This window comes from Rutidosis leptorrhynchoides, chromosome 11, assembly GCF_046630445.1.
Source record: "Rutidosis leptorrhynchoides isolate AG116_Rl617_1_P2 chromosome 11, CSIRO_AGI_Rlap_v1, whole genome shotgun sequence".
NCBI classification, from domain to species: domain Eukaryota; kingdom Viridiplantae; phylum Streptophyta; class Magnoliopsida; order Asterales; family Asteraceae; genus Rutidosis; species Rutidosis leptorrhynchoides.
In genome coordinates, this window is record NC_092343.1 from 295,499,813 (window position 1) to 295,513,175 (window position 13,363).

Genomic DNA, 13,363 nt, shown 5'->3' on the forward strand with positions numbered 1-13,363 from the left:
TGGATGTTTGGCAGGCCGTTTGGCAAGCTGTTTGGTCTGCCTGGTCAGCTGATTTTCACTGGATCGTAACTTGATTTCTTGTCTTTCACCGTTTTCGCTCTAGAATCTTCGTTTTAGCTCCGTTTTACTTGATTCTTTTTGCATCGCCTTTGTAATTACTTAATCTACAAAATCAATCGAAAAAGCGATAATTTTGTTGACAAAGTTTGAATCTTCATTATTCTAGGGCTTAATATTGGGGGTAAAAATGTGACTTTTTGGCTGATATCAAATACCTCACACTTGGCTTTGCTTGTCCTCAAGCAAAAAGTAGGAATATAAGATTCTTTCTAATAGATTCTCCCTTGCCCCACCCGTGGATCTTTTTATTATGCCTTCATCGGAAGTCGTCACATCTTTCGAAAGTATTAGAAAAAGTTTCGAGCTTCGATGATTTGGCGCTAGATTTCAATTGCGTCCATAGTGAAAAAGGCGTACTTTCCAACTCTCAGATGTAGAGTATACATGATCAGGCTCCTCACTAGTGAATCACTCATATCACTCAAGTGTTTAGGGTGTCCTATTCTAATTGTATTGTCGCTCAGAAGCCAGTCGTGTAATAGTTCTCATCATAAGCTTGGTAAAGCATCGAGATCTCCACCGGTTAAGTAAGAACGACACTAATCTACTTCCTATGCATTCTTTCAAGAGGAAGATGGGTTGTAGGGTTTGGTTGGAAGTTTTAATGGATTGGTGAAAGGTATCCAGATCTTTTGATTTCGAGAGAATTGATAGAATTTGATTCTTCAAAGTATCCATTTTTGGATAGAGAGTGGCTTGGAATCAGTAAAAGTTTTCTTCGAAAGAGGCGGATTTTGCTAAGATTATGTCTAGAATTTTCTTTGGCTCCTCCGTTATATTTTAGGGCAACTTCTCGGGTTTTTCTTTGCCTTTATTCATAGAGACTTTGCTCTTTCATCAAATATTTTTTTTTCGGCATACCCTTTCTTCATAACTTTTGTATTTTGTTCCTGGTGCCCAGAGAGGAAGTGATAATCCACTGAAAATAGGTCTTTGACTTATCAAAAATAATCAGGGATTCGAAATCTTTTAACAAGTGCTTTTGAAGCGAATTTGATCGATCTATCTCTTTATTAATCTCTAGATCTTTTGATGAATGGAAAGGGGAATGAAGGTGAATGGTGAATTTTTGGGAGTGAATTTGGGGTGAATATTTCCGATTCATCAACTCTTTATGTGAGTTGGTCGGTTTAAATTGCGTGAAGAGGAAACGAAAACGGATGGCTTTTTGTCTTCTCTATTCCGAATGATTTCGAAAGGAGTATCGCACCTGCACCACGTATGGTGCTTACTAACCATTGGTCTTGAAACGTATGTCAGAACCAAGTTCTAACTTGAACCTTACACCGACACACTCATCAATTGAAATGACAAAGTACTGTAGATTTGATGGGTCATACAAATACTTTGGGTCCAAGATTCCTTACCTTTTGAGAGTAGGGGTCGTGCTTGATCATGCGTAGCCTTTTACATATTTTCTTAAAAGAAATCTTTTGACACAAAACACAAGTTTCAGCTTAATCGTTCCGTTCTAATGAATGTTCTGAAAACCAATTTGTAGTAATTTTATTGGATCTTTTGGGGAAAAACAAGGTAAGAATTTTTCGAAATCTCCTAATATCCATTGCTTAATTACTTTTTAGACAAAAGAATTATTCAAAACTTGGCGTTTTACGGTTACTCGTCCTTTAAACCTTTACCCATTAACCCACACTTAGAAGAACATTGTCCCTAATGTTCAGTGAAAAAGAATATTTTAATATTTTATAAATTAAGGACATTGTCTTCTAAAATTTCCAAGTTAGTTACGGGGGTTACCCCACACTAAGAGATTTTAGTGCGTAATAATTGAAATAGGTTTGAGTAAGGATTACTTCCCTATGGTCGTGTTACTTTCCAAGTGCTGGGCCTTCCTACGGTCAGTCTCCTAATTGCTGGAACGGACCAGTCTCTTTTGATAAGATTTCTGCATGAAGAACAAAAAGAGAAAGGCAGCATTTCCACTATATATAACTTTTTAGTAAAATGCTTCAAAAAGATAAAACTAAAAGTAAAATAAAGTAAAGTAGTCTATGGAATACTATCCTGATCAATGTGCTGAGTCGGCGCTGCGAAGCATCCAAAGAGATCATCATCATCCTCTAGTCTCGGCAAGTACTCAAGTGGTTGCCCTATATCCAACTCAGGGCCTAGTAGTGAATCCAGACAGAGGCCCGACGGCAACTCCAGGTGTGATAGGTCAGGAAAGGCTCCTCATTAGGTATGTTCCCGGTAATCTCAAATGCATGGGTCGTGGGTGGCTCAACTGAAATGGGAATCGTGACTAGGTGTGACGACCAGGAAATTTTTGACCAAATTTAAACTTAATCTTTATATAATTCCGACTTGATAAGCAATGAATTTTAATAAATCTTGAACCTCCGAAAAGAGTTTTACACAAGCTTTTGGTCACCCTTTTATTCCGACGATTCACGAACGTCATAACTTGATTTAATTGTTTAATTGTTTAATTGTTTAATTATGGTGTATATATATGGATTTATATATATTTAACTTGAAAATATGATAATTAAATATCTCATTAAGTATATTAACAAAGTATTATATATATATATTTTCATACTACTAATTTAAAGAGTTTTCAAACAATATATATATTACTATTTAAATGACGTAATTAACTTATGTTAAAATGTATTTACATATAATGTATTACGAGTGTAAATACATCCTTAAAAGTATTGAATACACTTTATAATATACCAATACATATAAAGGATAGCTATACTTGTATTTTCATTCAATTTCCTCAAAGAATTCTACTCGCATTCATACGGTATTTTTACCCATATTATACACAGCTTCTAGAAGTATTTACTATTGGTATATACCAATAGAAATCTGCAATTATTTATGTAATATGTCATCCATGACATAATCAATTTAATATGTCATTCATGACTTAATACAATTTAACTTATCTTAGATATTTTCACTAAAAGTCAAAATTATAAGCTTATAAATAATGACCATTTTTAACTCATTTTTACTCCACATTTTCTTAAACTAAAAACACACACTTGAATGCTCTCATATCATACTTTAATCTCAGAAAATTTCCTCTTCATAATTAAGGTAAAATACTACTCAAAATCCTTGTTCAATTCCTTGTATAGTTGCTATCTTATTATACTTATAAAACTTGTAAAAACTAGAACTTGTTTTGGTGAACACCAAGCTTGTTTGAAAAACTAATCTAATCTTTCTAACTTAACTCTAATAACACTTATTTATATGTATTATGATGTTATATTAAGTTAATATAAGAACTTATAACTTGTACATATGAAGAACACCTTGAAACTTAACATATATCCTTTAATCTACATTCGGTAAAAAGCGGTCTGTTTTGGGTTGGGAATTAAAAACCTATCTTAGACTTTGAGTTCAAGGCAAAGACTTTGGAAATGTAAATAATACTTCCAGTATTTTTTCATGATTTTAGACAAAGTGGAAGTATTTTATCAAAAATCATATATTGGGTGGATGCCGGAATTTTTCCAAATCTGTCCACCGACACAAAAAGAGGGTAAAGCTCTAAAAATTACTACTTGGGATGAACTTTTCGAATTGGTTTTGTAAAATTTACTTCTTAATGAATCCATAGCAATTTGATTCACTTTAAACGGAGTTGTAATGAATATTTGGCGAGCAAAACAAAATCTGCTAAAATTAACGTTGTATGGACGAAATTTATATTATAAAAACTATATTAACCATATCCTTGTTAACTTTTCCTATATCCTATATATTTTTAGACATGTTATCAGTAGTATAACAAAATATTATAATCTTGGTTAATTCTGTGATTGTATATATGTATAATAATATTCTTGGTACATCCTAACGAAATAAGTATACAATACGTTTTGATAAATCCTAAGACAATACGTACATAATACGTCTTAGTTAATTCTAAGACAATACGTATACAATACATCTCTGGGTTGATGCAAAGACAATACATATACAATACGTCATGGGATAATTCTAAGATTATATATATATATATATATATATATATATATATATATATATATATATATATATATATATATATACACCTATTATTGGACTGTTGGACTTTTCGGACTATTTTAGACTACTAACAAAGGACTACTAACAATGGACTACTAACATAAAATGTTAAAACTTATTATATAACTATTCTATGAACTTGCTTTATTTTATTCATATGTCGTATTATTATCTAAATCGTTATTATTATTATAGGTTCGTGAATCCAAGGACGACGGTCATATTTTTAATAAGTTGAAAACTTATTATTAATATACTTTTACTACTGTGAGTATATAGTCCCATTTTTAAACTCTACAAATATTTTGGGATGAGAATACATGCATTTTATGTTTTACGCTATAGACACAAGTACTTATAATATATTCTACGTTGAGTTGTACCACTTTGCATATCTTCCCTAATAGTTTGGTAACTAATATTTACAGATTGTAAGAACATATATACGTGAATCCTATTGATAGATCTATCGGGTTTGACAACCCCAACCGGGCTAGTCACTCTAGTATCGTAAACGGTTGCATAGTACTTCGTTTTTACTACACTTGGTACAGTGTAGGGAGATTTCATAATAAAGGGAATATGCCACATTAATGGTTAAGTATGGTTACCGTAGTGCTCAACAACTTATAGAATACTTTTATACACTTGCTAGTGTACATATATTTATAACTATGAAATCTTGTGGTCTATATTTATATCGATGATAAACCTATATATCTCACCAACCTTTGTGTTGACTGTTTACACATGTTTATTCTCAGGTCCTTAAGAAAGTCTTCCGCTGTTGCATTATCTGAGCAAGCTGTGCATGGAGTCTCATACTTTTATTTAAATAAAGTGTTGCATTCAATAAAACCTTTGTCATGTATTATATTCGACTGTTACGTCACGTGTGTATTATTTGGAAACCGATGTATTTGGGGGATTATTTCTTAAATAATCTCTCACTTGTTTAAAACATGCATTATGTATAATAATGATGTGCTTTTTATGAAACAAATGCAATATTTTCTAAAATGTATCATATAGAGGTCAAATACCTCGCTATGGGACCAATGAGAACGTACTGCATTTATAGTAATATGGACGGGTCATTTCAGTTGGTATCAGAGCAATGGTCTTAGCGAACCATGTCTTACATTAGTGTGTCTAACGGATAGTTATTAAGATGCATTGGTGAGTCTGGACTTCGACCTTAACTGCATGTCAAAAGTTTTGCTTATCATTTCTAGTCAGAAATCATCTGCTTATCACCCTTAGAAAATTACATGCTTATCATTCTTAGTCTAGACACATCTTACTGCATTGATTGCATAAATAGTGTATAGACAAAGTTTATATTTTAGCGTATATGCTAATTCATATCTTAGCATATCTGTTACAGTAAACTTTGCCTAACATATTTCATAAATTCCTCCGTAATCTATGAAATCTTTTGCTCTATATATATATAGATATTCTATGTAATTAGAATACCATCCAATAGCCAGAAATCATTTCATATCGAAAAATCCTTTATTCAATTGTACGAAATGGAACTCTCCACTAGTTCAAGTCCCTCGAATTCCGATATGGAATTTCACTCGAGCTCCGAAAGTAGTGTGACCGGAATGGATCAACCAATTAGCCATCATCTATTTTAGATGAATTGGGGATGAGTTCGTAGTCTACTTAATCATTGGAGACAAGAAGAAGATGATCCCTTCCATCCACCACATTGCCCTCTTGGTGAAGAACACGAGGCACTTACCGGCGAACCCGTTCGTAACACCATTTTCTCTCTCCTTTCCAGGATATGCCGCAACGAGTATAATATTACTAATATTATTGAGGCTCTCCTACCTTTACTCCGTATCTTGCATGGTGAATTATTTAGTTAAAAAAAAAAATTACTGTCATGAAAAGCAAAACTTCATTAGCAAGTGCATCCTACATCATTTCATTCCCTTTATAAAGCTCTTGACCTCTCTTTTTATTCAAGAAACTTTAAACATCTTCTTTCACAATACAAAACAAAACAAATTCTCATCATCTATACTCACATCAAACCACTACCAGCACCAGCAGCAGCATTACCAACAACATCACAAGCCTCAACATCGCAAGCCGCATTACGAGCATCAACTTCATACGCACCGTAGGCACTGAGGGATACCAACAATAATGAGTGATGAAGTATTAATTCATTATTTCATTTACGTTGAAGAAATATTCCGCGACGATTATGTAATCTCTAAAGTTTTAGGGATTATTCATTTCTAGTTCCAACCGTAAACCAAATGAGATTAATATAATATTAACTCATTAAATCCATATTACATCTGAAGAAAATATACATACATATATTTTCATAAAGGCTGTAATAAAAATTCTTTTGTACAAAATATTACTTGCGAAATTTTATTTTAACGGGTAGGTAATACCCGAGAAGTACGTAAGTTCACATTAATATGTTACACTGTACATTTTCAATGATGTTTCGATAATCGTTAATTATACCCTCTCCTTTCATAGATATATACATCATTTTACAAAATTCAAGACAACCATTTTCCATACTAATTAAATTACATATTCTGATTTTGACAGATCAAAATCCAAGTCAAGATTTAAGAAGTGCCATCAATCTTAAATTCCTACATCCTTCAAAATCATACTTTAAATTCAAACTATACTAGAACATCACTTTCATTCACAGAACTCATAAAGATATTCGTATCATTCAAGATTCACGACGAATTCATTATACGAATATTGACGATGACAACCTGCGTTTAAACCCTTCAAAATTCTTGAAAACATCTCAACTAAGAGAGAATGAACCAATCACACGATACATACGAAGAATATATGCATATAGATATGCATTCGGAGGACACTTGAACCTAAGCAAAGGTTCAACACGTATCCATGTCAGATCCTTTAGCATTATTATTACCCAAAATAACTTTACAATCCCTTTTCAAAATAGCGAATTTTATCACATCTCCAAAAAGACAACTTCGACTTTTCATCCGGAATAGCCTTGTTATAACCTTGATATATACGTTGTCTTTTCGCCATCGTTACTGGAGAACCTTTTATATTCCACCACATTAGTAGTAAGCTTACCAGCAAATTTATTGCTCTTTGACTTAAATCTCTCTGAAAGATCACTATAAAACATTGTCATGTACTCATCTACATCTTGTAACAATAATTGTCATACCAAATGAAAGGACCCGTTCATTTACATTATAAACGATTCACAATAGTTGATTACATTGCGAGGTATTTGACCTCTATATGATACATTTTACAAACATTGCATTCGTTTTTAAACGACAAACTTTCTTTACATCGAAAATTGACAGGCATGCATACCATTTCATAATATCCACTATCCAACTATAAATTGATTTAATAATAATCTTTGATGAACTCAATGACTCGAATGCAACGTTCTTCGAAATATGCTATGAAAGACTCCAAGTAATATCTTTAAAATGAGCAAATGCACAGCGGAAGATTTCTTTAACACCTGAGAATAAACATGCTTTAAAGTGTCAACCAAAAGGTTGGTGAGTTCATTAGTTTATCATAATCATTTATTTCCATCATTTTAATAGACCACAAGAATTTCATTTCCAGTTCTCATAAATATACGTCCCATGCATAGAGACAAAAATAATCATTCATATGGTGAACACCTGGTAACCGACATTAACTAGATACATATAAGAATATCCCCTATCATTCCGGGATCCTTCTTCGGACATGATATAAATTTCAAAGTACTAAAGCATCCGGTACTTTGGATGGGGTTTGTTAGGCCCAATAGATCTATCTTTAGGATTCGCGTCAATTAGGGTGTCTGTTCCCTAATTCTTAGATTACCAGACTTAATAAAAAGGGCATATTCGATTAGATAATCTAACCATAGAATGTAGTTTCGATCACTTGTGTCCATTTCGTAAAACATTTATAAAAGCAGCGCATGCATTCTCAGTCCCAAAAATATATATTGCAAAAGCATTTAAAAAGGGAGTAATGAAACTCACGCTTATAAATATTGTAAAACAGTTAATAAAGCATTTACATGTATTCTCAGCCAAAACGTAAAGAGTAAAAAGGGCAAATGAAACTCACCATACTGTATTTCGTAGTAAAAATACATATAACGTCATTGAACAAGTGCAATGTTGGTCTCGGATTCACGAACCTAAATTAATTATATATATATATATATATATATATATATATATATATATATATATATATATATATATATATATATATATATATATATATATATATATATATATATATATATATATGTTGGTCAATATTTGTCTAACAAATTAGGTCAAGTCATAGTGTACCACAATCCTAATGCTCGAGACTAATATGCAAAAGTCAACAAAAGTAAATTTGACTCAAAATAATTTCCAAAAATCTATACATGATTAATATATAGTTTAAATATCGTCGTTTTATATTTTTAAATATTTTTAAAAGATTTATTAGAGTAAATAATATAATTTATTTATTAATAAATAAAATTTTATATTAAATTTATATAATAAAATATACTTTTATATATATTAAGTAATAAAATTTATAGGGTTCATTTAAAATCATAAAGATAATATGATAGGTATTATTAAAGTAAGTTATTACACGTAGTAAAATATGTTTGTATCACATATTTATTTGATAAAATAATATCTATAATGATAGTAAGTAAAAGTTGTATTATTTTGTAATAATAATTATTATTATAAAAATTTCAATATTTATAATTACTAAGATGACATTATGATAAAACGATAATTCTAATTATGATAACTTTAATATTTACGATAATTTTTAATATTATCTTTAAAATAATAATTCTATTTAAAATAATAATAATAATGATATTTTATAGTAACAATGACATTTCTATTAAAATGATAATTTTAGTTAAAATGATAATTTTAGTTAAAATGATAGTTTTAATACTAACGATACTTTTAATAATAATAGTAATGATAAAAATAATAAGAACGATAATTTTATCTAAATCAATATCTTATAATATTTTAATTTCATCATGATACTCTTACTCATTATTTCATAATCGTTTCGTTTAATAGCTTTTAATCGTCTTTTATATCGTGTTCATAATAATGATAATAATAGTAATAAAAATAATTAGGTATTACAAATATTTGTTTTAATTACACTAATATTAATAATGATAGTTACTATAACATTATTAACGATAATACTAATAATTATCTTAATGATAATATAGTAATAATAATAATAATAACAATAACAATAACAATAACCATTTTTAAATAATGATATATATATATATATATATATATATATATATATATATATATATATATATATATATATATATATATATTAATAATGATAATAATAATAATAATAATAATAATAATAATAATAATAATAATAATAATAATAATAATTGGATAATAATAATAATACTAATTATAACTTTAACGATAATAACGATAATAATAATAAAAAAAATAACAATTTTTAATGATAAATCCATTTTATTGATAAAGATAATAATAATGATAATAAAAAGATAAAACTAGAACGGCGATAAAAACGACGATAATAATATTCATTTTTAATAAAAATATCAAAAATTCAATTGATTATAACTTCTAATCCGTTCATCGAAACCATTCGATATCTAAAGGAAAAGTTCTTAATTTTTCGCTAGCTTTCCAAGGGCATGCATATCTTATACCTTATCTCAACCGCAAGTGTAACTAATTCAAGATTTAACCTAATCTGTCTAAGGGCAATATCAAAAGTACAAGCATGCATAATCCTAAATACTCGAGCACTAGTCAGGGATACACTATTAGTATGTAAAAGTTAAATTATGAGTACTCACGTATCAATATTGAGATTCAATATTGCAGGAAAGGTACGTAGACGCAACAGAAATGATAAACACTATATTGACCTCACGAGCATACCCGTGAACCATACTCAATCACCTCCATAGCTATAACCCATAATTTCCTTAATCCTATCCTACTTGAAAAACAATTTTGAAATCACTCGGACAGCACTCCGTCGTAATATTTTATGTATACTAATAATATCTTGAAATAATACGGAGTAAATATATATATGTAAATCGATTGAGAGAGTTTAGAGAAAAATATTTTCAAGTTTCTATGAAATAATGAAACCTATTAAATTCAATTTATAATAGATTTTTGAATTATTAAATTAATTATTAAAGTATGAATTATTAAAGTGAATTATTAAAGTATGAATTATTAAAGTGAATTATTAAAGTGAATTATTAAAGTATGAATTATTAAAGTGAATTATTAAAGTATGAATTATTAAAGTGAATTATTAAAGTTAAAGTAAAGTAAAAATAAAGTAAAGGTAAAGTTTAAGTAAAGTAAAAGTATAAAACTATGTACGTATAATACGCGTATAAATATATATAATATTAATTTAAATCGTTATATATATTTAATAAAATAAAATATAAATATCGTTATCTTTATCATACTAGTTAAGTAATGAGTTGTCAAAAGTGGTTCTAGATATTTATAAAAGTTATATACGTTTTAATAATAAAGTTCTTTTTAAACTGAAAACGTTTTTGTACGTTTGAAACTAAATAGATCAATCGAGTCTTTATGAGATTCAATCTTCCACTATCCTTTGTCTAGTTCTCAATGATTGACAATTTGTTCTTATTTATAAATCACTTTACCATTTTCCGAATATTATTAAAATGGAAAGATTTCTCAAATCAACGTGGGCCTTTCAACAGAGACTTGTAATCATAATTCAATATATCTGATAATTCAATCATTTGATCTTATCTTCTAATTCCATTGATAAACATTTTGAAACAGATACAATCATATAAAGTATTTAATCTAATATTTTGTTTACGTTTTAAGTTATAATATATATACACTTCGTTTAATGGTTCGTGAATCGTTGGAACTTGGTCGAGGTTGAATGAATGTATGAACATAGTTTAAAATTCTTGAAATTTAACTTAACAAATATTGCTTATCGTGTCGGAAACATATAAAGATTAAAGTTTAAATTTGGTTGGAAATTTCCGGGTTGTCACAGTACCTACCCGTTAAAGAAATTTCGTCCCAAAATTTGAGTGGAAGGGTCGTGAATGATAATAAGTATGTTTTCATGATGCATACGGGCTGAAAATTAGAGTTTTATCATCAGCGAATAATTTGGATAAACAATCCATTTATATGAAGAGTACGAATGAAGCTAACATAGAAGAGTGAAATGAGTAAGTGTAGATTCATCTTATCATTTGACGTAGATATGATTGATTCCCAGATTTCAAGGGATTTGAAGAAAATCTTCTTAATAAGATTTGACTCTCCAGTAATCAAGGGAATTAGGATTCGCTTTAAATGCGATCGTCCATTTTAATTGTTCTGTCGGAGATTTTCTTATAAATTCACCTCCTTCATTTCCTTACAACTCACACCTTCTGTTGATGCATTTTATGCAAGTCCCTAGACATCTACCCACGTCCATTGCAGGTACAACAGTTTACAGGCCATCATGATTGCTCTTTATTATCCTATCTGTGTTTGTATGTGGTTACAGGAACTGCAGGAACGAGATTTAGATGTTTGACTATGTTAGACTTAGTCAGACGTACGAGTGAAGCCTCACTAGTACGGCTGATAGGCTCATACACACGGTTGATGCTGAGCTAAGTCACAATTACAACCTAAATGAGAAGACACGAGTGAGTGATCACCCGTACGGCTGATGAAGCCAACTCGTACGTGTGATGAATGAATCATATGGGTGAGTCAACAGCAGGGGTATATAAAGTCTTATGTTCTTCATTTTAGGTTAAGCCTCTCATTTTTTACACACACTCAGATCTAGTGAGCTCCTCCGATTCTCTCTCTGTCCAAATCACCTAGGTGGTGAATAATAGCTCTAGGTGTTGATCTAATCACACTTGATTTAGTTGTGGTTTGACTAAATTAATCAAAAAAAAAACTTAACATATTCACTAGAGGGTTTGATTCACTTATTCCGCCATTGTGTGAGTTAAATTTGTTGATTTCTAAGTTCCTAGTCATGTTTCATCACCTTCTATTCTTTCCCCCTCAACTCATATTTTAAATTATTCATTAATATGCTCCATCCAGTTCTGATTCTCGATATACTTCTAACTTTCATATCGATCATTCTTCTTTTTCATCTACTGCCAGAAGAATCTATTTACTTCTACTATACTCTTGGGTTTATAGTGTTTCTAGTTCTCCCGTGTCTTTATATTGCTATATGCATCGATATATATGGTTTATAATTTCTGGTTTGTCGTAGGGCTTTATATGTTCCCTTATATTTCAAAGTCTCTGCTTCTGTCTTCTATAATCATTATCATTCATAGTTAATGCTCTCTTTTATTTGCTGCAATTTATACCCCAATTTCTATTTCGGAGTTTTGTCCTTTCGTTTCTTCTTCTTGCGATTAAGCACCGCTTGTAATGGTCCAGAATTCACAGATATGAATTTCGGAATAAACATTGTTAATGTTCTAGGAAGGAAATTGAAATGGCACGATCTTGACTTGTCAAATTACTAGAATACCTTGCAAAAGGCCGAATCATCAAGAAATATTTTCTTGATATTTTAGAGGTTAAATAGAATACAAGAGTCGTATAACATGGCACATGATGATGTTATGATCTGTGAATCATCACGTTCCATTTAGAAACTCAGCATGACTTACTGTAATATAATCACATTGATCAAGTGTCATTATATTATACTAATTCATGCTTCAGTTCCCAACACTACTTCAAAATATTCCTATTTTAAACTTGAATGCTTCATAATTTAGAAACTAAAATAGTTTCTTTTATGATGTAATACAGATAGCGCAAAGAGGTAAATGATTTCAAATAAGAAAAATTAAGAAAATATCTTCAGAAATATGGAGGATATTTATAATGAAAGATATGATGATATTTTAGAATTTCTAATATCAGAGGATGATGAAGACTATTGTCCACAGGAGTTTAGAGTCAAGAGCAAGGTATTCGTTAATGACTTCGGCAGGTACTAAATCATTTGGATCCTTTGAAGTCAGGTTCAGTCTTTGTAATTTATCCACAGCCTCCTTCCTACTTTGCTCCATCCGTTTTCCAGT